Consider the following 24,075-nt stretch of genomic DNA (forward strand, 5'->3'; position numbering starts at 1 on the left):
AACTAGTGCACAGGAATGGTTCAATCATACACAGTAGGAAGAGTCAGTCTTCTAGTACTTATGTCGGCATTGTGCATTTTCTATTTAATTCCGATGCAATTTCTGTGTTTCATCGTCCATAAGTAGGTCCAAGGGATACAGTAAACCTGAAGAGAAGAATCGGAATCTATAACTAGTGTCACAGGAATGGTTCAAAGCATAGACAGTTGGAAGAGTCAGTCTTCTTGTACTTAAGTCAGCATTGTTCCTTTTGTATTTAATTCCGATGCAATTTCTGTGTTTCATCGTCAATACGTAGGTCAGAGGGATACAGTAAACCTGAAGTGAAACATCGGAATCTATTAGTAGTGTCACAGGGATGGTTCAAAACATTGACAGTAGGAAGAGTCAGTCTTCTTCTACTTAAGTCGGCATTGTGCCTTTTGTATTTCATTCCGATGCAATTTCTGTGTTACATCGTCAATAAGAATGCCCAAGGGATACAGTAAACCTGAAATGAACCATCGTAATCTATAACTAGTGTCACAGGAATGGTTCAAAACATAAACAGTAGGAAAAGTCAGTCTACATGTACTTAAGTCGGCATTGTGCCTTTTGTATTTAATTCCGATGCATTTTCTGTGTTTCATCGTCAATAAGAAGGTCAGAGGGATACAGTAAACCTGATGTGAAGCATCGGAATCTATAACTAGTGTCACAGGAATGGTTCAAAACATAGACTGTAAGAAGAGTCAGTCTTCTGGTACTTTAGTCGGCATTGTGCCTTTTGTATTTAATTCCGATGCAATTTCTGTGTTTCATCGTCAATAAGATGGTCCAAGGGATACAGTAAACCTGGAGTGAAGCATCGGAATCTATAACTAGTGTCACAGGGACGGTTCAAAACATAGACAGTAAGATGAGTCAGTGTTCTTGTACTTAAGTCGGCATTGTGCCTTTTCTATTTAATTCCGATGCAATTTCTGTGTTTCATCGTCAATACGAAGGTCCAAGGGATACAGTAAACCTGAGGTGAAGCATCGGAATCTATAACTAGTGTCACAGGAATGGATCAAATCATAGCCAGGAAGAAGTGTCAGTCTTCTTGTACTTAAGTCATCATTGTGCATTTTCTATTTTGTTCTGATGCAAATTCTGTGTTTCATCGTCAATAAGAAGGTCCAAGGGATACAGTAAACCTGGAGTGAAGCATCGTAATCTACAACTAGTGTCACAGGAATGGTTGAAGACATAGACAATAAGAAAAGTCAGTCTTCTTGTACTTAATTCGGAATTGTGCCTTTTGTATTTAATTCCGATGCAATTTCTGTGTTTCATCGTCAATAAGAAGGTCAGAGGGATACAATAAGCCTGAAGTGAAGTATCGGAATCTATAACTATGTGTCACAGGAATGGTTCAAAACATAGTCAGTAAGAAGAGTCAGTCTTCTTGTACTTAAGTCGGCATTGTGCCTTTTGTATGTAATTCCGATGCAATTTCTGTGTTTCATCGTCAATAAGAAGGTCAGAGGGGTACAGTAAACCTGAAGTGAAGTACCTGAATCTATAACTAGAGTCACAACCATGGTTCAAAACATAGTCAGTAAGAAGAGTCAGTCTACTTGTACTTAAGTCGGCATTGTGCCTGTTGTATTTAATACCGATGCAATTTCTGTGTTTCATCGTCAATAAGAAGGTCCAAGTAATACAGTAAACCTGGAGTGAAGCATCGGAATCTATAACTAGTGTCACAGGGACGGTTCAAAACATAGACAGTAAGATGAGTCAGTGTTCTTGTACTTAAGTTGGCATTGTGCCTTTTCTATTTAATTCCGATGCAATTTCTGTGTTTCATCGTCAATAAGAAGGTAAAAGGGATACAGTAAACCTGGAGTGGAGCATCGGAATCTATAACTAGTGTCACAGGAATGGTTCAAAACATAAACAGTAAGAAGAGTCAGTCTTCTTGTACTTAAGTTGGCATTGTGCCTTTTCTATTTAATTCCGATGCAATATCTGTGTTTCATCGTCAATAAGAAGGTCCAAGGGATACAGTAAACCTGAAGTGAAGCATCGGTATTTATAACTAGTGTCACAGGAATGGTTCAAAACATAGTCAGTGAGAAGAGTCAGTCTTCTTGTACTTAATTCGGCATTGTGCCTTTTGTATTTAATTCCGATGCAATTTCTGTGTTTCATCGTCATGAAGATGGTCAGAGGGATACAGTAAACCTGAAGTGATGTGTCGGAATCTGTAACTAGTGTCACAGGAATGGTTCAAAACATAGTCAGTAAGAAGAGTCAGTCTTCTTGTACTTAAGTCGGCATTGTGCCTTTTGTATTTAATTCCGATGCAATTTCTGTGTTTCATCGTGAATAAGAAGGTCCAAGGGATACAGTAAACCTGGTGTGAAGCAACAAAATCTATAACTAGTGTCACAGGGTGGTTCAAAACATAGACAGTAAGATGAGTCAGTATTCTTGTACTTAAGTCGGCATTGTGCCTTTTCTATCTAATTCCGATGCAATTTCTGTGTTTCATCGTCATTAAGAAGGTCCAAGGGATACAGTAAACCTGAAGTGAAGCACCGGAATCTATAACTAGTGTCACAGGAATGGTTCAAATCATAGTCAGTAAGAAGAGTCAGTCATCTTGTACTTAAGACATCATTGTGCATTTTCCATTAATTTCTGACGCAATATCTGTGTTTCATCGTCAATAAGAAGGTCCAAGGGATAAAGTAAACCTGGAGTGAAGCATCGGAATCTATAACTAGTGTCACAGGTATGGTTCAATACATAGACTGTAAGAAGAGTCAGACTTCTTTTACTCAAGTCGGCATTGTGCTTTTTGTATTTAATTCCGATGGAATTTCTGTGTTTCATCGTCAATAAGAAGGTAAGGGATACAGTAAACCTGGAGTGAAGCATTGGAGTCTATAACTAGTGTCACAGGAATGGTTCAAATCATGACAGTAAGAAGAGACAGTCTTCTTGTACTTAATTCGGCATTGTGCCTTTTGTATTTAATTCCGAAGCAATTTCTGTGTTTAATCGTCAATAAGAAGGTCAGATGGATACAGTAAACCTGAAGTGAAGCATCGGAATCTATAACTAGTGTCACAGGAATGGTTCAAAACATACACAGTAGGAAGAGTCAGTCTTCTAGTACTTAAGTCGGCATTGTGCATTTTCTATTTAATTCCTATGCAATTACTGTGTTTCATGGTCAATAAGACGGTCAGAGGGATACAGTAAACCTGAAGAGAAGCATCGGAATCTATAACTAGTGTCACAGGAATGGTTCAAAGCATAGACAGTTGGAAGAGTCAGTCTTCTTGTACTTATGTCGGCATTGTGCCTTTTGTATTTAATTCCGATGCAATTTCTGTGTTTCATCGTCATTAAGAAAGTCCAAGGGATACAGTGAACCTGGAGTGAAGCATCGGATTCTATATCTAGTGTCACAGGGACGGTTCAAAGCATAGACCGTAAGATGAGTCAGTATTCTTGTACTTAAGTCGGCAATGTGCTTTTCGTATTTAATTCCGATGCAATTTCTGTGTTTCATCGACACTATGAAAGTCAGAGGGATACAGTAATCCTGAAGTTAATCATCGGAATCTATAACTAGTGTCAGAGGATTGGTTTAAAGCATAGTCAGTAAGAAGAGTCAGTCTTCTTGTAGTTTAGTCTGCATTGTGCCTTTTGTATTTAATTCCGATGCAATTTCTGTGTTTCATCGTCAATGAGTAGGTCCAAGGGATACAGTAAACCTGAAGTGAAGAATCGGAATCTTTGACTAGTGTCACAGGAATGGTTCAAAACATACACAGTAGGAAGAGTCAGTCTTCTAGTACTTAAGTCGGCATTGTGCATTTTCTATTTAATTCCTATGCAATATCTGTGTTTCATCGTCAATAAGACGGTCAGAGGGATACAGTAAACCTGAAGAGAAGAATCGGAATCTATAACTAGTGTCACAGGAATGGTTCAAAGCATAGACAGTTGGAAGAGTCAGTCTTCTTGTACTTAAGTCAGCATTGTGCCTTTTGTATTTAATTCCCATGCAATTTCTGTGTTTCATCGTCAATACGAAGGTCAGAGGGATACAGTAAACCTGGAGTGAAACATCGGAATCTATTACTAGTGTCACATGGATGGTTCAAAGCATTGACAGTAGGAAGAGTCAGGCTTCTTGTACTTAAGTCGGCATTGTGCCTTTTGTATTTTATTCCGATGCAATTTCTGTGTTACATCGTCAATAAGAATGCCCAAGGGATACAGTAAACCTGAAATGAACCATCGTAATCTATAACTAGTGTCACAGGAATGGTTCAATCATACACAGTAGGAAGAGTCAGTCTTCTAGTACTTATGTCGGCATTGTGCATTTTCTATTTAATTCCGATGCAATTTCTGTGTTTCATCGTCCATAAGTAGGTCCAAGGGATACAGTAAACCTGAAGAGAAGAATCGGAATCTATAACTAGTGTCACAGGAATGGTTCAAAGCATAGACAGTTGGAAGAGTCAGTCTTCTTGTACTTAAGTCAGCATTGTGCCTTTTGTATTTAATTCCGATGCAATTTCTGTGTTTCATCGTCAATACGAAGGTCAGAGGGATACAGTAAACCTGAAGTGAAACATCGGAATCTATTACTAGTGTCACAGGGATGGTTCAAAACATTGACAGTAGGAAGAGTCAGTCTTCTTGTACTTAAGTCGGCATTGTGCCTTTTGTATTTTATTCCGATGCAATTTCTGTGTTACATCGTCAATAAGAATGCCCAAGGGATACAGTAAACCTGAAATGAACCATCGTAATCTATAACTAGTGTCACAGGAATGGTTCAAAACATAAACAGTAGGAAAAGTCAGTCTACATGTACTTAAGTCGGCATTGTGCCTTTTGTATTTAATTCCTATGCATTTTCTGTGTTTCATCGTCAATAAGAAGGTCAGAGGGATACAGTAAACCTTATGTGAAGCATCGGAATCTATAACTAGTGTCACAGGAATGGTTCAAAACATAGTTAGTAAGAAGAGTCAGTCTTCCTGTACTTAAGTCGGCATTAGGCTTTTTGTATTTAATTCCGATGCAATTTCTGTGTTTCATCGTCAATAAGAATGTCCAAGGCATACAGTACACCTGAATTGAAGCATCGGAATCTATAACTAGTGCACAGGAATGGTTCAATCACACACAGTAGGAAGAGTCAGTCTTCTAGTACTTATGTCGGCATTGTGCATTTTCTATTTAATTCCGATGCAATTTCTGTGTTTCATTGTCCATAAGTAGGTCCAAGGGATACAGTAAACCTGGAGTGAAGCATCGGAATCTATAACTAGTGTCACAGGAATGGTTCAAAGCATAGACAGTTGGAAGAGTCAGTCTTCTTGTACTTAAGTCAGCATTGTGCCTTTTGTATTTAATTCCGATGCAATTTCTGTGTTTCATCGTCAATACGAAGGTCAGAGGGATACAGTAAACCTGAAGTGAAACATCGGAATCTATTACTAGTGTCACAGGGATGGTTCAAAACATTGACAGTAGGAAGAGTCAGTCTTCTTGTACTTAAGTCGGCATTGTGCTTTTTGTATTTTATTCCGATGCAATTTCTGTGTTACATCGTCAATAAGAATGCCCAAGGGATACAGTAAACCTGAAATGAACCATCGTAATCTATAACTAGTGTCACAGGAATGGTTCAAAACATAAACAGTAGGAAAAGTCAGTCTACATGTACTTAAGTCGGCATTGTGCCTTTTGTATTTAATTCCTATGCATTTTCTGTGTTTCATCGTCAATAAGAAGGTCAGAGGGATACAGTAAACCTGATGTGAAGCATCGGAATCTATAACTAGTGTCACAGGAATGGTTCAAAACATAGTTAGTAAGAAGAGTCAGTCTTCCTGTACTTAAGTCGGCATTAGGCTTTTTGTATTTAATTCCGATGCAATTTCTGTGTTTCATCGTCAATAAGAATGTCCAAGGCATACAGTACACCTGAATTGAAGCATCGGAATCTATAACTAGTGCACAGGAATGGTTCAATCACACACAGTAGGAAGAGTCAGTCTTCTAGTACTTATGTCGGCATTGTGCATTTTCTATTTAATTCCGATGCAATTTCTGTGTTTCATTGTCCATAAGTATGTCCAAGGGATACAGTAAACCTGGAGTGAAGCATCGGAATCTATAACTAGTGTCACAGGAACGGTTCAAAATATAGTCAGTAAGAAGAGTCAGTCTTCTTGTACTTAAGTCGGCATTGTGCCTTTTGTATTTAATTCCGATGCAATATCTGTGTTTCATCGTCACTAAGAAGGTCAGAGGGATACAGTAATCCTGAAGATAAGCATCGGAATCTATAACTAGTGTCACAGTAATGGTTCAAAGCATAGTCAGTAAGATGAGTCAGTCTTCTTGTACTTAAGTCGGCATTGTGCCTTTTTTATTTAATTCCGATGCAATTTCTGTGTTTCATCGTCAATAAGAAGGTTTAAGGGATACAGTAAACCTGAAGTGAAGCATCGGAATCTATTAGTGTCACAGGAATGCTTCAAACATAGTCAGTAAGAAGAGTCAGTCTTCTTGTACTTAAGTCGGCATTGTGCCTTTTGTGTTTAATTCGGATGCAATTTCTGTGTTTCATCGTCAATAGGAAGGTCAGAGGGATACAATAAACCTGAAGTGAAGCATCGGAATCTATAACTAGTGTCACAGGAATGGTTCAAAACATAGACAGTAGCAAGAGTCAGTCTTCTTGTACTTATGTCGGCATTGTGAATTTTGTATTTAATTCCGATGCAATTTCTGTCTTTCATCGTCAATATGAAGATCAGAGGGATACAGTAAACCTGAAGTGAAGCATCGGAATCTATAACTAGAGTCACAGGAATGGTTCAAAACATAGTCAGTAAGAAGAGTCAGTCTTCTTGTACTTAAGTCGGCATTGTGCCTTTTGTATTTAATTCCGATGCAATTTCTGTGTTTCATCGTCACTAAGAAGGTCCAAGGGATACAGTAAACCTTAAGTGTAGCATCGAAATCTATAACTAGTGTCACAGGAATGGTTCAAAAACATAGTCAGTAAGAAGAGTCAGTCTTCTGGTACTTAAGTCATCATTGTGCATTTTCTATTTAATTCTGATGCAATTTCTGTGTTTCATCGTCCATAAGAAGGTCCAAGGGATACAGTAAACCTGGAGTGAAGCATCGGAATCTATAACTAATGTCACAGGAATGGTTCAAAACATAGACAGTAAGACGAGTCAGACTTCCTTTACTTAAGTCGGCATTGTGCCTTTTGTATTTAATTCCGATGCAATTTCTCTGTTTCATCGTCAATAAGAAGGTCCAGGGGATACAGTAAACCTGGAGGGAAGCATCGGAGCCTATAACTAGTGTCACAGGAATGGTTCAAATCGTAGACAGTAAGAAGAGTCAGTCTTCTTGTACCTAATTCGGCATTGCGCCTTTTGTATTTAATTCCAATGCAATTTCTGTGTTTCATCGTCAATAAGAAGGTCAGAGGGATTAAGTAAACCTGAAGTGAAGCATTGGACTCTATAACTAGTGTCACAGGAATGGTTGAAAACATAGTCAGTAAGAAGAGTCAGTCTTCTTGTACTTAAGTCGGAATTGTGCCTTTTGTATTTCATTCCGATGCAATTTCTGTGTTTCATCGTCAATAAGAAGGTCAAAGGGATACAGCAAACATGAAATGAACCATCGGAATCTATAACTAGTGTCACAGGAATGGTTCAAAACATAGACAGTAGGAAAAGTCGGTCTACATGTACTTAAGTCAGCATTGTGCTTTTGTATTTAATTCCGATGCATTTTCTGTGTTTCATCGTCAATAAGAAGGTCAGAGGGATACAGTAATCCTGAAGTTAAGCATCAGAATCTATAACTATTGTCACAGGAATGGTTCAAAGCATATTCAGTAAGAAGAGTCAGTCTTCTTGTAGTTAAGTCGGCATTGTGCCGTTTGTATTTAATTCCGATGCAATTTCTGTGTTTCATCGTCAATAAGAATGTCCAAGTGATACACTAAACCTGAAGTGAAGCATCGGAATCTATAACTAGTGCACAGGAATGGTTCACTCATACACAGTAGGAAAAGTCAGTCTTCCAGTACTTATGTCGGCATTGTGCATTTTCTATTTAATTCCGATGCAATTTCTGCGTTTCATCGTCCATAAGTAGGTCCAAGGGATACAGTATACCTGGAGTGAAGCATCGGAATCTATAACTAGTGTCACAGGAACGGTTCAAAATATAGTCAGTAAGAAGAGTCAGACTTCTTGTACGTAAGTCGGCATTGTGCCTTTTGTATTTAATTCCGATGCAATATCTGTGTTTCATCGTCACTAAGAAGGTCAGAGGGATACAGTAACCCTGAAGATAAGCATCGGAATCTATAACTAGTGTCACAGGAATGGTTCAAAGCATAGTCAGTAAGATGAGTCAGTCTTCTTGTACTTAAGTCGGCATTGTGCCTTTTGTATTTAATTCCGATGCAATTTCTGTGTTTCATCGTCAATAGGAAGGTCCAAGGAATACAGTAGACCTGAATTGAAGCATCGGAATCTATATCTAGTGTCACAGGAATGGTTCAAAACATAGACAGTAGGAAGAGTCAGTCTTCTTGTACTTATGTCGGCATTGTGAATTTTGTATTTAATTCCGATGCAATTTCTGTGTTTCATCGTCAATATGAAGGTCAGAGGGATACAGTAAACCTGAATTGAAACATCGGAATCTATAACTAGAGTCAAAGGAATGGTTCAAAACATAGACAGTAAGAAGAGTCAGTCTTCTTGTACTTAAGTCGGCATTGTGCCTTTTGTATTTAATTCCGAAGCAATTTCTGTGTTTCATCGTCAATAAGAAGGTTTAAGGGATACAGTAAACCTGAAGTGAAGCATCGGAATCTATAACTAGTGTCACAGGAATGCTTCAAACATAGTCAGTAAGAAGAGTCAGTCTTCTCGTACTTAAGTCGGCATTGTGCCTTTTGTATTTAATTCGGATGCAATTTCTGTGTTTCATCGTCAATCGGAAGGTCAGAGGGATACAATAAACCTGAAGTGAAGCATCGGAATCTATAACTAGTGTCACAGGAATGGTTCAAATCATAGACAGTAGCAAGAGTCAGTCTTCTTGTACGTATGTCGGCATTGTGCCTTTTGTATTTAAATCCGATGCAATTTCTGTGTTTAATCGTCAATAAGAAGGTCCAATGGATACAGTAAACCTGGAGTGAAGCATCGGAATCTATAACTAATGTCACAGGAATGGTTCAAAGCATAGACAGTAAGAAGAGTCAGTCTTCTTGTACTTAAGTCGGCATTGTGCCATTTCTATTTAAATCCGATGCAATTTCTGTGTTTCATCGTCAATAAGAAGGTCCAAGGGATACAGTAAACCAGAAGTGAAGCATCGGAATCTATAACTAGTGTCACAGGAATGGTTCAAAGCAAACACAGTAGGAAGAGTCAGTCTTCTAGTACTTAAGTGGGCATTTTTCATTTTCTATTTAATTCCGATGCAATTTCTGTGTTTCATCGTCGATAAGACGGTCAGAGGGATACAGTAAACCTGAAGAGAAGCATCGGAATCTATAACTAGTGTCACAGGAATGGTTCAAAAGATAGACAGTAGGAAGTGTCAGTCTTCTTGTACTTAAGTCGGCATTGTGCCTTTTGTATTTAATTCCGATGCTATATCTGTGTTTCATCGTCAATAAGAAGGTCCAAGGGATACAGTAAACCTGTAGTGAAGCATCGGAGTCTATAACTAGTGTCACAGGAATGGTTCAAACATAGTCAGTAAGAAGAGTCAGTCTTCTTGTACTTAAGTCGGAATTGTGCCTTTTGTATTTAATTCGGATGCAATTTCTGTGTTTCATCGTCAATAGGAAGGTCAGAGGGATACAATAAACCTGAAGTGAAGCATCGGAATCTATAACTAGTGTCACAGGAATGGTTCAAACCATAGACAGTAGCAAGAGTCAGTCTTCTTGTACTTAAGTCGGCATTGTGCCTTTTGTATTTAATTCCGATGCAATTTCTGTGTTTAATCGTCAATAAGAAGGTCCAAGGGATACAGTAATCCTGAAGTAAAGCATCGGAATCTATGACTAGTGTCACAGGAATGGTTCAAAACATAGTCAGTAAGAAGAGTCAGTCTTCTTGTACTTAAGTCGGCATTGTGCCTTTTGTATTTAATTCCGATGCAATTTCTGTGTTTCATCGTCACTAAGAAGGTCCAAGGGATACAGTAAACCTGTAGTGTAGCATCGAAATCTATAACTAGTGTTACAGGAATGGTTCAAAAACATAGTCAGTAAGAAGAGTCAGTCTTCTTGTACTTAAGTCATCATTGTGCATTTTCTATTTAATTCTGATGCAATTTCTGTGTTTCATCGTCCATAAGAAGGTCCAAGGGATACAGTAAACCTGGAGTGAAGCATCGGAATCTATAACTAATGTCACAGGAAAGGTTCAAAACATAGACAGTAAGAAGAGTCAGACTTCCTTTACTTAAGTCGGCATTGTGCCTTTTGTATTTAATTCCGATGCAATTTCTCTGTTTCATCGTCAATAACAAGGTCCAAGGGATACAGTAAACCTGGAGTGAAGCATCGGAGCCTATAACAAGTGTCACAGGAATGGTTCAAATCATAGACAGTAAGAAGAGTCAGTCTTCTTGTACTTAATTCGGCATTGTGCCTTTTGTATTTAATTCGGATGCAATTTCTGTGTTTCATCGTCAATAGGAAGGTCAGAGGGATACAATAAACCTGAAGTGAAGCTTTGGAATCTATAACTAGTGTCACAGGAATGGTTCAAAACATAGACAGTAGCAAGAGTCAGTCTTCTTGTACTTAAGTCGGCATTGTGCCTTTTGTATTTAATTCCGATGCAATTTCTGTGTTTAATCGTCAATAAGAAGGTCCACGGGATACAGTAATCCTGAAGTTAAGCATCGGAATCTATGACTAGTGTCACAGGAATGGTTCAAAACATAGTCAGTAAGAAGAGTCAGTCTTCTTGTACTTAAGTCGGCATTGTGCCTTTTGTATTTAATTCCGATGCAATTTCTGTGTTTCATCGTCACTAAGAAGGTCCAAGGGATACAGTAAACCTGAAGTGTAGCATCGAAATCTATAACTAGTATCACAGGAATGGTTCAAAAACATAGTCAGTAAGAAGAGTCAGTCTTCTGGTACTTAAGTTATCATTGTGCATTTTCTATTTAATTCTGATGCAATTTCTGTGTTTCATCGTCCATAAGAAGGTCCAAGGGATACAGTAAACCTGGAGTGAAGCATCGGAATCTATAACTAATGTCACAGGAATGGTTCAAAACATAGACAGTAAGAAGAGTCAGACTTCCTTTACTTAAGTCGGCATTGTGCCTTTTGTATTTAATTGCGATGCAATTTCTCTGTTTCATCGTCAATAAGAAGGTCCAAGGGATACAGTAAACCTGGAGTGAAGCATCGGAGCCCATAACTAGTGTCACAGGAATGGTTCAAATCGTAGACAGTAAGAAGAGTCAGTCTTCTTGTACTTAATTCGGCATTGCGCCTTTTGTATTTAATTCCAATGCAATTTCTGTGTTTCATCGACAATAAGAAGGTCAGAGGGATTAAGTAAACCTGAAGTGAAGCATTGGACTCTATAACTAGTGTCACAGGAATGGTTAAAAACATAGTCAGTAAGAAGAGTCAGTCTTCTTGTACTTAAGTCGGAATTGTGCCTTTTGTATTTCATTCCGATGCAATTTCTGTGTTTCATCGTCAATAAGAAGGTCAAAGGGATACAGAAAACATGAAATGAACAATCGGAATCAATAACTAGTGTCACAGGAATGGTTCAAAACATAGACAGTAGGAAAAGTCGGTCTACATGTGCTTAAGTCAGCATTGTGCCTTTTGTATTTAATTCCGATGCATTTTCTGTGTTTCATCGTCAATAAGAAGGTCAGAGGGATACAGTAATCCTGAAGTTAAGCATCAGAATCTATAACTATTGTCACAGGAATGGTTCAAAGCATATTCAGTAAGAAGAGTCAGTCTTCTTGTAGTTAAGTCGGCATTGTGCCGTTTGTATTTAATTCCGATGCAATTTCTGTGTTTCATCGTCAATAAGAATGTCCAAGGGATACACTAAACCTGAAGTGAAGCATCGGAATCTATAACTAGTGCACAGGAATGGTTCAATCAATAACAGTAGGAAGAGTCAGTCTTCTAGTACTTATGTCGGCATTGTGCATTTTCTATTTAATTCCGATGCAATTACTGTGTTTCATCGTCCATAAGTAGGTCCAAGGGATACAGTAAACCTGGAGTGAAGCATCGGAATCTATAACTAGTGTCACAGGAACGGTTCAAAATATAGTCAGTAAGAAGAGTCAGTCTTCTTGTACTTAAGTCGGCATTGTGAATTTTGTATTTAATTCCGATGCAATATCTGTGTTTCATCGTCACTAAGAAGGTCAGAGGGATACAGTAATCCTGAAGATAAGCATCGGAATCTATAACTAGTGTCACAGGAACGGTTCAAAGCATAGTCAGTAAGATGAGTCAGTCTTCTTGTACTTAAGTCGGCATTGTGCCTTTTGTATTTAATTCCGATGCAATTTCTGTGTTTCATCGTCAATAGGAAGGTCCAAGGAATACAGTAGACCTGAATTGAAGCATCGGAATCTATAACTAGTGTCACAGGAATGGTTCAAAACATAGACAGTAGGAAGAGTCAGTCTTCTTGTACTTATGTCGGCATTGTGAATTTTGTATTTAATTCCGATGCAATTTCTGTGTTTCATCGTCAATATGAAGGTCAGAGGGATACAGTAAACCTGAAGTGAAGCATCGGAATCTATAACTAGAGTCACAGGAATGGTTCAAAACATAGACAGTAAGAAGAGTCAGTCTTATTGTACTTAAGTCGGCATTGTGCCTTTTGTATTTAATTCCGAAGCAATTTCTGTGTTTCATCGTCAATAAGAAGGTTTAAGGGATACAGTAAACCTGAAGTGAAGCATCGGAATCTATAACTAGTGTCACAGGAATGCTTCAAACATAGTCAGTAAGAAGAGTCAGTCTTCTTGTACTTAAGTCGGCATTGTGCCTTTTGTATTTAGTTCGGATGCAATTTCTGTGTTTCATCGTCAATAGGAAGGTCAGAGGGATACAATAAACCTGAAGTGAAGCATCGGAATCTATAACTAGTTTCACAGGAATGGTTCAAAATATAGACAGTAGCAAGAGTCAGACTTCTTGTACTTATGTCGGCATTGTGCCTTTTGTATTTAAATCCGATGCAATTTCTGTGTTTCATTGTCAATAAGAAGGTCCAATGGATACAGGAAACCTGGAGTGAAGCATCGGAATCTATAACTAATGTCACAGGAATGGTTCAAAGCATAGACAGTAAGAAGAGTCAGTCTTCTTGTACTTAAGTCGGCATTGTGCCTTTTCTATTTAATTCCGATGCAATTTCTGTGTTTCATCGTCGATAAGACGGTCAGAGGGATACAGTAAACCTGAAGAGAAGCATCGGAATCTATAACTAGTGTCACAGGAATGGTTCAAAACATAGACAGTAGCAAGAGTCAGTCTTCTTGTACTTAAGTCGGCATTGTGCCTTTTGTATTTAATTCCGATGCAATTTCTGTGTTTCATCGTCAATAGGAAGGTCCAAGGGATACAGTAGACCTGAATTGAAGCATCGGAATCTATAACTAGTGTCACAGGAATGGTTCAAAACATAGACAGTAGGAAGCATCAGTCTTCTTGTGCTTATGTCGGCATTGTGAATTTTGTATTTAATTCCGATGCAATTTCTGTGTTCCATCGTCAATATGAAGGTCAGAGGGATACAGTAAACCTGAAGTGAAGCATCGGAATCTATAACTAGTGTCACAGGAATGGTTCAAACATAGTCAGTAAGAACAGTCAGTCTTCTTGTACTTGAGTCGGCATTGTGCCTTTTGTATTTAATTCGGATGCAATTTCTGTGTTTCATCGTCAATAGGAAGGTCAGAGGGATACAATAAACCTGAAGTGAAGCATCGGAATCTATAACTAGTGTCACAGGAATGGTTCAAAACATAGACAGTAGCAAGAGTCAGTCTTCTTGTACTTAAGTCGGCATTGTGCCTTTTGTATTTAATTCGGATGCAATTTCTGTGTTTCATCGTCAATAGGAAGGTCAGAGGGATACAATAAACCTGAAGTGAAGCATCGGAATCTATAACTAGTGTCACAGGAATGGTTCAAAACATAGACAGTAGCAAGAGTCAGTCTTCTTGTACTTAAGTCGGCATTGTGCCTTTTGAATTTAATTCCGATGCAATTTCTGTGTTTAATCGTCAATAAGAAGGTCCAAGGGATACAGTAATCCTGAAGTTAAGCATCGGATTCTATAACTAGTGTCACAGGAATGGTTCAAACATAGTCAGTAAGAACAGTCAGTCTTCTTGTACTTGAGTCGGCATTGTGCCTTTTGTATTGAATTCCGATGCAATTTCTGTGTTTAATCGTCAATAAGAAGGTCCAAGGGATACAGTAAACCTGGAGTGAAGCATCGGAATCTATAACTAATGTCACAGGAATGGTTCAAAACATAGACAGTAAGAAGAGTCAGACTTCCTTTACTTAAGTCGGCATTGTGCCTTTTGTATTTAATTCCGATGCAATTTCTCTGTTTCATCGTCAGTAAGAACGTCCAAGGGATACAGTAAACCTGGAGTGAGGCATCGGAGCCTATAACTAGTGTCACAGGAATGGTTCAAATCATAGACAGTAAGAAGAGTCAGTCTTCTTGTACTTAATTCGGCTTTGCGCCTTTTGTATTTAATTCCAATGCAATTTCTGTGTTTCATCGTCAATAAGAAGGTCAGAGGGATTAAGTAAACCTGAAGTGAAGCATTGGAATCTATAACTAGTGTTACAGGAATGGTTCAAAACATAGTCAGTAAGAAGAGTCAGTCTTCTTGTACTTAAGTCGGCATTGTGCCTTTAGTATTTCATTCCGATGCAATTTCTGTGTTTCATCGTCAATAAGAAGGTCCAAGGGATACAGCAAACCTGAAATGAACCATCGGAATCTATAACTAGTGTCACAGGAATGGTTCAAAACATAGACAGTAGGAAAAGTCAGTCTACATGTACTTAAGTCGGCATTGTGCCTTTTGTATTTAATTCCGATGCAATTTCTGTGTTTCATCGTCATTAAGAAGGTCAGATGGATACAGTAATCCTGAAGTTAAGCAACAAAATCTATAACTATTGTCACAGGAATGGTTCAAAGCATATTCAGTAAGAAGAGTCAGTCTTCTTGTAGGTAAGTCGGCATTGTGCCGTTTGTATTTAATTCCGATGCAATTTCGGTGTTTCATCGTCAATAAGAATGTCCAAGGGATACAGTAAACCTGAAGTGAAGCATCGGAATCTATAACTAGTGTCACAGGAATGGTTCTATCATACACAGTAGGAAGAGTCAGTCTTCTAGTACTTAATTCGGCATTGTGCATTTTCTATTTAATTCCGATGCAATTTCTGTGTTTCATCGTCCATAAGTAGGTCCAAGGGATACAGTAAATCTGGAGTGAAGCATCGGAAACTATAACTAGTGTCACAGGTATGGTTCAAAACATAGACAGAAAGAAGAGTTAGTCTTCTTGTACTTAATTCGGCATTGCGCCTTTTGTATTTATTTCCGATGCAATTTCTGTGTTTCATCGTCAATAAGAAGGTCAGAGGGATACAGTAAACCTGAAGTGAAGCATCGGAATCTATAACTAGTGTCACAGGAACGGTTCAAAATATAGTCAGTAAGAAGAGTCAGTCTTCTTGTACTTAAGTCGGCATTGTGCCTTTTGTATTTAATTCGGATGCAATTTCTGTGTTTCATCGTCAAAAAGATGGTCCAAGGGATACAATAAACCTGGAGTGAAGCATCGGAATCAATAACTAGTGTCACAGGAATGGTTCAAAGCATAGACAGTAGGAAGAGTCAGTCTTCTAGTACTTAAGACGGCATTGTGCCTTTCTATTTAATTCCGATGCGATTTCTGTGTTTCATCGTCAATAAGACGGTCAGAGGGATACTGTAAACCTGATGTGAAGCATCGGAATCTATAACTATAGTCACAGGAATGGTTCAAAGCATAGTCAGTAAGAAGAGTCAGTCTTCTTGTACTTAAGTCGGCATTGTGCCTTTTGTAATTAATTCCGATGCAATTTCTGTGTTTCATCGTCAATAGGAAGGTCCAAGGGATATAGTAGACCTGAATTGAAGCATCGGAATCTATAACTAGTGTCACAGGAATGGTTCAAAACATAGACAGTAGGAAGAGTCAGTCTTCTTGTACTTAAGTCGGCATTGTGAATTTTGTATTTAATTCCGATGCAATTTCTGTGTTTCATCGTCAATATGAAGGTCAGAGGGATACAGTAAACCTGAAGTGAAGCATCGGAATCTATAACTAGAGTCACAGGAATGGTTAAAACATAGACAGTAAGAAGAGTCAGTCTTCTTGTACTTAAGTCGGCATTGTGCCTTTTGTATTTAATTCCGAAGCAATTTCTGTGTTTCATCGTCAATAAGAAGGTTTAAGGGATACAGTAAACCTGAAGTGAAGCATCGGAATCTATAACTTGTGTCACAGGAATGGTTCAAATATAGTCAGTAAGAAGAGTCAGTCTTCTTGTAATTAAGTCGGCATTGTGCCTTTTCTACTTAATTCCGATGCAATTTCTGTGTTTCATCGTCACTAAGAAGGTCCTAGGGATACAGTAAACCTGAAGTGTAGCATCGAAATCTATAACTAGTGTCAAGGGAATGGTTCAAAACATAGTCAGTGAGAAGAGTCAGTCTTCTTGTACTTAAGTCATCATTGTGCATTTTCTATTTAATTCTGATGCAATTTCTGTGTTTCATCGTCCATAAGAAGGTCCAAGGGATACAGTAAACCTAGAGTGAAGCATCGGAATCTATAACTAATGTCACAGGAATGGTTCAAAACATAGACAGTAAGAAGAGTCAGACTTCCTTTACTTAAGTCGGCATTGTGCCTTTTGTATTTAATTCCGATGCAATTTCTGTGTTTCATCGTCAATAAGAAGGTCCAAGGGATACAGTAAACCTGGAGTGAAGCATCGGAATCTATAATTAGTGTCATAGGAATGGTTCAGAACATAGACAGTAGAAAAATTTAGTCTACATGTACTTAAGTCGGCATTGTGCCTTTTGTACTTAATTCCGACGCTATTTATGTGTTTCATCGGCAATAAGAAGGTCAGCGGGATACAGTAATCCTGAAGTTAAGCATCAGAATATATAACTGTTGTCACAGGAAAGGTTCAAAGCATATTCAGTAAGAAGAGTCAGTCTTCTTGTAGTTAAGTCGGCATTGTGCCTTTTGTATTTAATTCCGATGCAATTACTGTGTTTCATCGCCAATAAGAAGGTCCAAGGGATACAGTAAACCTGAAGTGAAGCCTCGGAATCTATAACTAGTGTCACAGGAATGGTTCAATCATACACAGTAGGAAGAGTCAGTCTTCTAGTTCTAAAGTCGGCATTGTGCATTTTCTATTTCATTCCGATGCAATTCTGTCTTTCATCGTCCATAAGTAGGTCCAAGGGATACAGTAAACCTGGAGTGAAGCATCGGAATCTATAACTAGTGTCACAGAAATGGTTCAAAACATAGTCAGTAAGAAGAGTCAGTCTTCTTGTACTTAAGTCGGCATTGTGCCTTTTGTATTTAATTCCGATCCAATTTCTGTGTTTCATCGTCAATAAGGAGGTCAGAGGGATACAGTAAACCTGAAGTGAAGCATCGGAACCTATAACTAGTGTCACAGGAATGGTTCAAAACATAGTCAGTAAGAAGAGTCAGTCTTCTTGTACTTAAGTCGGCATTGTGCCTTTTGTATTTAATTCCGATGCAACTTCTGTGTTTCATCGTCACTAAGAGGGTCAGAGGGATACAGAAATCCTGAAGTTAATCATCGGAATCTGTAACTAGTGTCACAGGAGTGGTTCAAAGCATAGTCAGTAAGAAGAGTCAGTCTTCTTGTAGTTAAGTCGGCATTGTGCATTTTGTATTTAATTCCGATGCAATTTCTGTGTTTCATCGTCAATAAGAAGGTCCAAGGGATACAGTAAACCTGAAGGGAAGGATCGGAATCTATAACTAGTGTCACAGGAATGGTTTTAAAACATAGATAGTAGAAAGAGTCAGTCTTCTCGTACTTAAGTCGGCATTGTGCCTTTTCTATTTAATTCCGATGCAATTTCTGTGTTTCATCGTCAATAAGACGGTCAGAGGGATACAGTAAACCTAATATGAACCATCGGAATCTATAACTAGTGTCACAGGAATGGTGCAAAACATAGTCAGTAAGAAGTGTCAGTCTTCTTGTACTTGAGTCTGCATTGTGCCTTTTGTATTAAATTCCGATGCAATTTCTGTGTTTCATCGTCAATAGGAAGGTCCAAGGGATTCAGTAGACCTGAATTGAAGCATCGGAATCTATAACTAGTGTCACAGGAATGGTTCAAAACATAGACAGTAGGAAGAGTCAGTCTTCTTGTACTTAAGTCGGCATTGTGCCTTTTGTATTTAATTCCGATGCAATTTCTGTGTTTCATCGTCAATAAGATGATCCAAGAGATACAGTAATCCTGAAGTTAAGCATCGGAATCTATGACTAGTGTCACAGGAATGGTTCAAAACATAGTCAGTAAGAAGAGTCAGTCTTCTTGTACTTAAGTCGGCATTGTGCCTTTTCTATTTAATTCCGATGCAATTTCTGTGTTTCATCGTCACTAAGAAGGTCCTAGGGATACAGTAAACCTGAAGAGTAGCATCGAAATCTATAACTAGTGTCAAGGGAATGGTTCAAAACATAGTCAGTAGGAAGAGTCAGTCTTCTTGTACTTAAGTCATCATTGTGCATTTTCTATTTAATTCTGATGCAATTTCTGTGTTTCATCGTCCATAAGACGGTCCAAGGGATACAGTAAACCTGGAGTGAAGCATCGGAATCTATAACTAATGTCACAGGAATGGTTCAAAACATAGACAGTAAGAAGAGTCAGACTTCCTTTACTTAAGTCGGCATTGTGCCTTTTGTATTTAATTCCGATGCAATTTCTGTGTTTCATCGTCAATAAGAACGTCCAAGGGATACAGTAGACCTGAATTTAAGCATCGGAATCTATAACTAGTGTCACAGGAATGGTTCAAAACATAGACAGTAGGAAGAGTCAGTCTTCTTGTACTCAAGTCGGCATTGTGAATTTTGTATTTAATTCCGATGCAATTTCTGTGTTTCATCGTCAATTAGAAGGTCAGAGGGATACAGTAAACCTGAAGAGAAGCATCGAAATCTATAACTAGTGTCACAGGAATGGTTCAAAACATAGTCAGTAAGAAGTGTCAGTCTTCTTGTACTTGAGTCTGCATTGTGCCTTTTGTATTAAATTCCGATGCAATTTCTGTGTTTCATCGTCAATAGGAAGGTCCAAGGGATTCAGTAGACCTGAATTGAAGCATCGGAATCTATAACTAGTGTCACAGGAATGGTTCAAAATATAGACAGTAGGAAGAGTCAGTCTTCTTGTACTTAAGTCGGCATTGTGCCTTTTGTATTTAATTCCGATGCAATTTCTGTGTTTCATCGTCAATAAGAAGGTCCAAGGGATACAGTAAACCTGGAGTGAAGCATCGGAATCTATAATTAGTGTCATAGGAATGGTTCAGAACATAGACAGTAGAAAAATTTAGTCTACATGTACTTAAGTCGGCATTGTGCATTTTGTACTTAATTCCGACGCTATTTATGTGTTTCATCGGCAATAAGAAGGTCAGAGGGATACAGTAATCCTGAAGCTAAGCATCAGAATATATAACTGTTGTCACAGGAAAGGTTCAAAGCATATTTAGTAAGAAGAGTCAGTCTTCTTGTAGTTAAGTCGGCATTGTGCCTTTTGTATTTAATTCCGATGCAATTACTGTGTTTCATCGTCAATAAGAAGGACCAAGGGATACAGTAAACCTGAAGTGAAGTATCGGAATCTATAACTAGTGTCACAGGAATGGATCAATCATACACAGTAGGAAGAGTCAGTCTTCTAGTTCTTAAGTCGGCATTGTGCATTTTCTATTTAATTCCGATGCAATTTCTGTCTTTCATCGTCCATAAGTAGGTCCAAGGGATACAGTAAACCTGGAGTGAAGCATCGGAATCTATAACTAGTGTCACAGAAATGGTTCAAAACATAGTCAGTAAGAAGAGTCAGTCTTCTTGTACTTAAGTCGGCATTGTGCCTTTTGTATTTAATTCCGATCCAATTTCTGTGTTTCATCGTCAATAAGAAGGTCAGAGGGATACAGTAATCCTGATGTGAAGCATCGGAATCTATGACTAGTGTCACAGGAATGGTTCAACACATAGTCAGTAAGAAGAGTCAGTCTTCTTGTACTTAAGTCGGCGTTGTGCCTTTTGTATTTAATTCCGATGCAATTTCTGTGCTTCAACGTCAATAAGGAGGTCAGAGGGATACAATAAACCTGAAGTGAAGCATCGGAACCTATAACTAGTGTCACAGGAATGGTTCAAAACATAGTCAGTAAGAAGAGTCAGTCTTCTTGTACTTAAGTCGGCATTGTGCCTTTTGTATTTAATTCCGATGCAACTTCTGTGTTTCATCGTCACTAAGAGGGTCAGAGGGATACAGAAATCCTGAAGTTAATCATCGGAATCTGTAACTAGTGTCACAGGAGTGGTTCAAAGCATAGTCAGTAAGAAGAGTCAGTCGTCTTGTAGTTAAGTCGGCATTGTGCCTTTTGTATTTAATTCCGATGCAATTTCTGTGTTTCATCGTCTATAAGAAGGTCCAAGGGATACAGTAAACCTGAAGGGAAGGATCGGAATCTATAACTAGTGTCACAGGAATGGTTCAAAACATAGATAGTAGAAAGAGTCAGTCTTCTTGTACTTATGTCGGCATTGTGCCTTTTGTATTAAAATCCGATGCAATTTCTGTGTTTCATCGTCAATAGGAAGGTCCAAGGGATTCAGTAGACCTGAATTGAAGCATCGGAATCTATAACTAGTGTCACAGGAATGGTTCAAAACATAGACAGTAGGAAGAGTCAGTCTTCTTGTACTTAAGTCGGCATTGTGCCTTTTGTATTTAATTCCGATGCAATTTCTGTGTTTCATCGTCAATAAGATGATCCAAGAGATACAGTAATCCTGAAGTTAAGCATCGGAATCTATGACTAGTGTCACAGGAATGGTTCAAAACATAGTCAGTAAGAAGAGTCAGTCTTCTTGTACTTAAGTCGGCATTGTGCCTTTTCTATTTAATTCCGATGCAATTTCTGTGTTTCATCGTCACTAAGAAGGTCCTAGGGATACAGTAAACCTGAAGAGTAGCATCGAAATCTATAACTAGTGTCAAGGGAATGGTTCAAAACATAGTCAGTAGGAAGAGTCAGTCTTCTTGTACTTAAGTCATCATTGTGCATTTTCTATTTAATTCTGATGCAATTTCTGTGTTTCATCGTCCATAAGAAGGTCCAAGGGATACAGTAAACCTGGAGTGAAGCATCGGAATCTATAACTAATGTCACAGGAATGGTTCAAAACATAGACAGTAAGAAGAGTCAGACTTCCTTTACTTAAGTCGGCATTGTGCCTTTTGTATTTAATTCCGATGCAATTTCTGTGTTTCATCGTCAATAAGAACGTCCAAGGGATACAGTAAACCTGGAGTTAAGCATCGGAGTCTATAACTAGTGTCACAGGAATGGTTCAAATCATAGACAGTAAGAAGAGTCAGTCTTCATGTACTTAATTCGGCATTGCGCCTTTTGTATTTAATTCCAATGCAATTTCTGTGTTTCATCGTCAATAAGAAGGTCAGAGGGATACAGTAAACCTGAAGTGAAGCATCGGAATCTATAACTAGTGTCGCAGGAATGGTTCAAAACATAGACAGTAGAAAAAGTCAGTCTACATGTACTTAAGTCGGTAATGTGCCTTTTGTACTTAATTCCGACGCAATTTATTTGTTTCATCGTCAATAAGAAGGTCAGAGGGATACAGTAATCCTGAAGTTAAGCATCAGAATATATAACTGTTGTCACAGGAATGGTTCAAAGCATATTCAGTAAGAAGAGTCAGTCTTCTTGTATTTAAGTCGGCATTGTGCCGTTTGTATTTAATTCCGATGCAATTACTGTGTTTCATCGTCAATAAGAAGGTCAGAGGGATACAGTAATCCTGATGTGAAGCATCGGAATCTATGACTAGTGTCACAGGAATGGTTCAACACATAGTCAGTAAGAAGAGTCAGTCTTCTTGTACTTAAGTCGGCGTTGTGCCTTTTGTATTTAATTCCGATGCAATTTCTGTGCTTCAACGTCAATAAGGAGGTCAGAGGGATACAGCAAACCTGAAGTGAAGCATCGGAACCAATAACTAGTGACACAGGAATGGTTCAAAACATAGTCAGTAAGAAGAGTCAGTCTTCTTGTACTTAGGTCGGCATTGTGCCTTTTGTATTTAATTCCGATGCAATTTCTGTGTTTCATCGTCACTAAGAGGGTCAGAGGGATACAGTTATCTTGAAGTTAAGCATCGGAATCTGTAACTAGTGTCACAGGAATGGTTCAAAGCATAGTCAGTAAGAAGAGTCAGTCTTCTTGTAGTTAAGTCGGCATTGTGCCTTTTGTATTTAATTTCGATTCAATTTCTGTGTTTCATCGTCAATAAGAAGGTCCAAGGGATACAGTAAACCTGAAGGGAAGGATCGGAATCTATAACTAGTGTCACAGGAATGGTTCAAAACATAGATAGTAGAAAGAGTCAGTCTTCTTGTACTTAAGTCGGCATTGTGCCTTTTCTATTTAATTCCGATGCAATTTCTGTGTTTCATCGTCAATAAGACGGTCAGAGGGGTACAGTAAACCTAATATGAACCATCGGAGTCTATAACTAGTGTCACAGGAATGGTTCAAAACATAGACAGTATGAAAAGTCCCTCTACATGTGCTTAAGTCGGCATTGTGCCTTTTGTATTTAATTCCGATGCAATTTCTTTGTTTCATCGTCAATTAGAAGGTCAGAGGGATACAGTAAACCTGATGTGAAGCATCGGAATCTATAACTAGTGTCACAGGAATGGTGCAAAACATAGTCAGTAAGAAGTGTCAGTCTTCTTGTACTTAAGTCTGCATTGTGCCTTTTGTATTAAATTCCAATGCAATTTCTGTGTTTCATCGTCAATAGGAAGGTCTAAGGGATACAGTAGACCTGAATCGAAGCATCGGAATCTATAACTAGTGTCACAGGAATGGTTCAAAGCATAGACAGTAGGAAGAGTCAGTCTTCTTGTACTTAAGTCGGCATTGTGTGTTTGTATTTAATTCCGATGCAATTTCTGTGTTTCATCATCAATTAGAAGGTCAGAGGGATACAGTAAACATGAAGTGAAGCATCGGAATCTATAACTAGTGTCACAGGAATGGTTCAAAGCATAGTCAGTAAGAAGAGTCAGTCTTCTTGTAGTTAAGTCGGCATTGTGCCTTTTGTATTTAATTCCGATGCAATTTCTGTGTTTCATCGTCAATAAGAAGGTCCAAGGGATACAGTAAACCTGAAGGGAAGGATCGGAATCTATAACTAGTGTCAAAGGAATGTTTCAAAACATAGACAAAAGAAAGAGTCAGTCTTCTTGTACTTAAGTCGGCATTGTGCCTTTTCTATATAATTCCGATGCAAATTCTGTGTTTCATCGTCAATAAGACGGTCAGAGGGATACGGTAAACCTAATATTAACCATCGGAATCTATAACTAGTGTCACAGGAATGGTTCAAAACATAGACAGTATGAAAAGTCACACTACATGTACTTAAGTCGGCACTGTGCCTTTTGTATTTAATTCCGATGCAATTTCTTTGTTTCATCGTCAATTAAAAGGTCAGATGGATACAGTAAACCTGATGTGAAGCATCGGAATCTATAATTAGTGTCACAGGAATGGTGC

The sequence above is a fragment of the Schistocerca americana genome, chromosome 8 (assembly GCF_021461395.2).
Source record: "Schistocerca americana isolate TAMUIC-IGC-003095 chromosome 8, iqSchAmer2.1, whole genome shotgun sequence".
NCBI classification, from domain to species: Eukaryota; Metazoa; Arthropoda; class Insecta; order Orthoptera; family Acrididae; genus Schistocerca; species Schistocerca americana.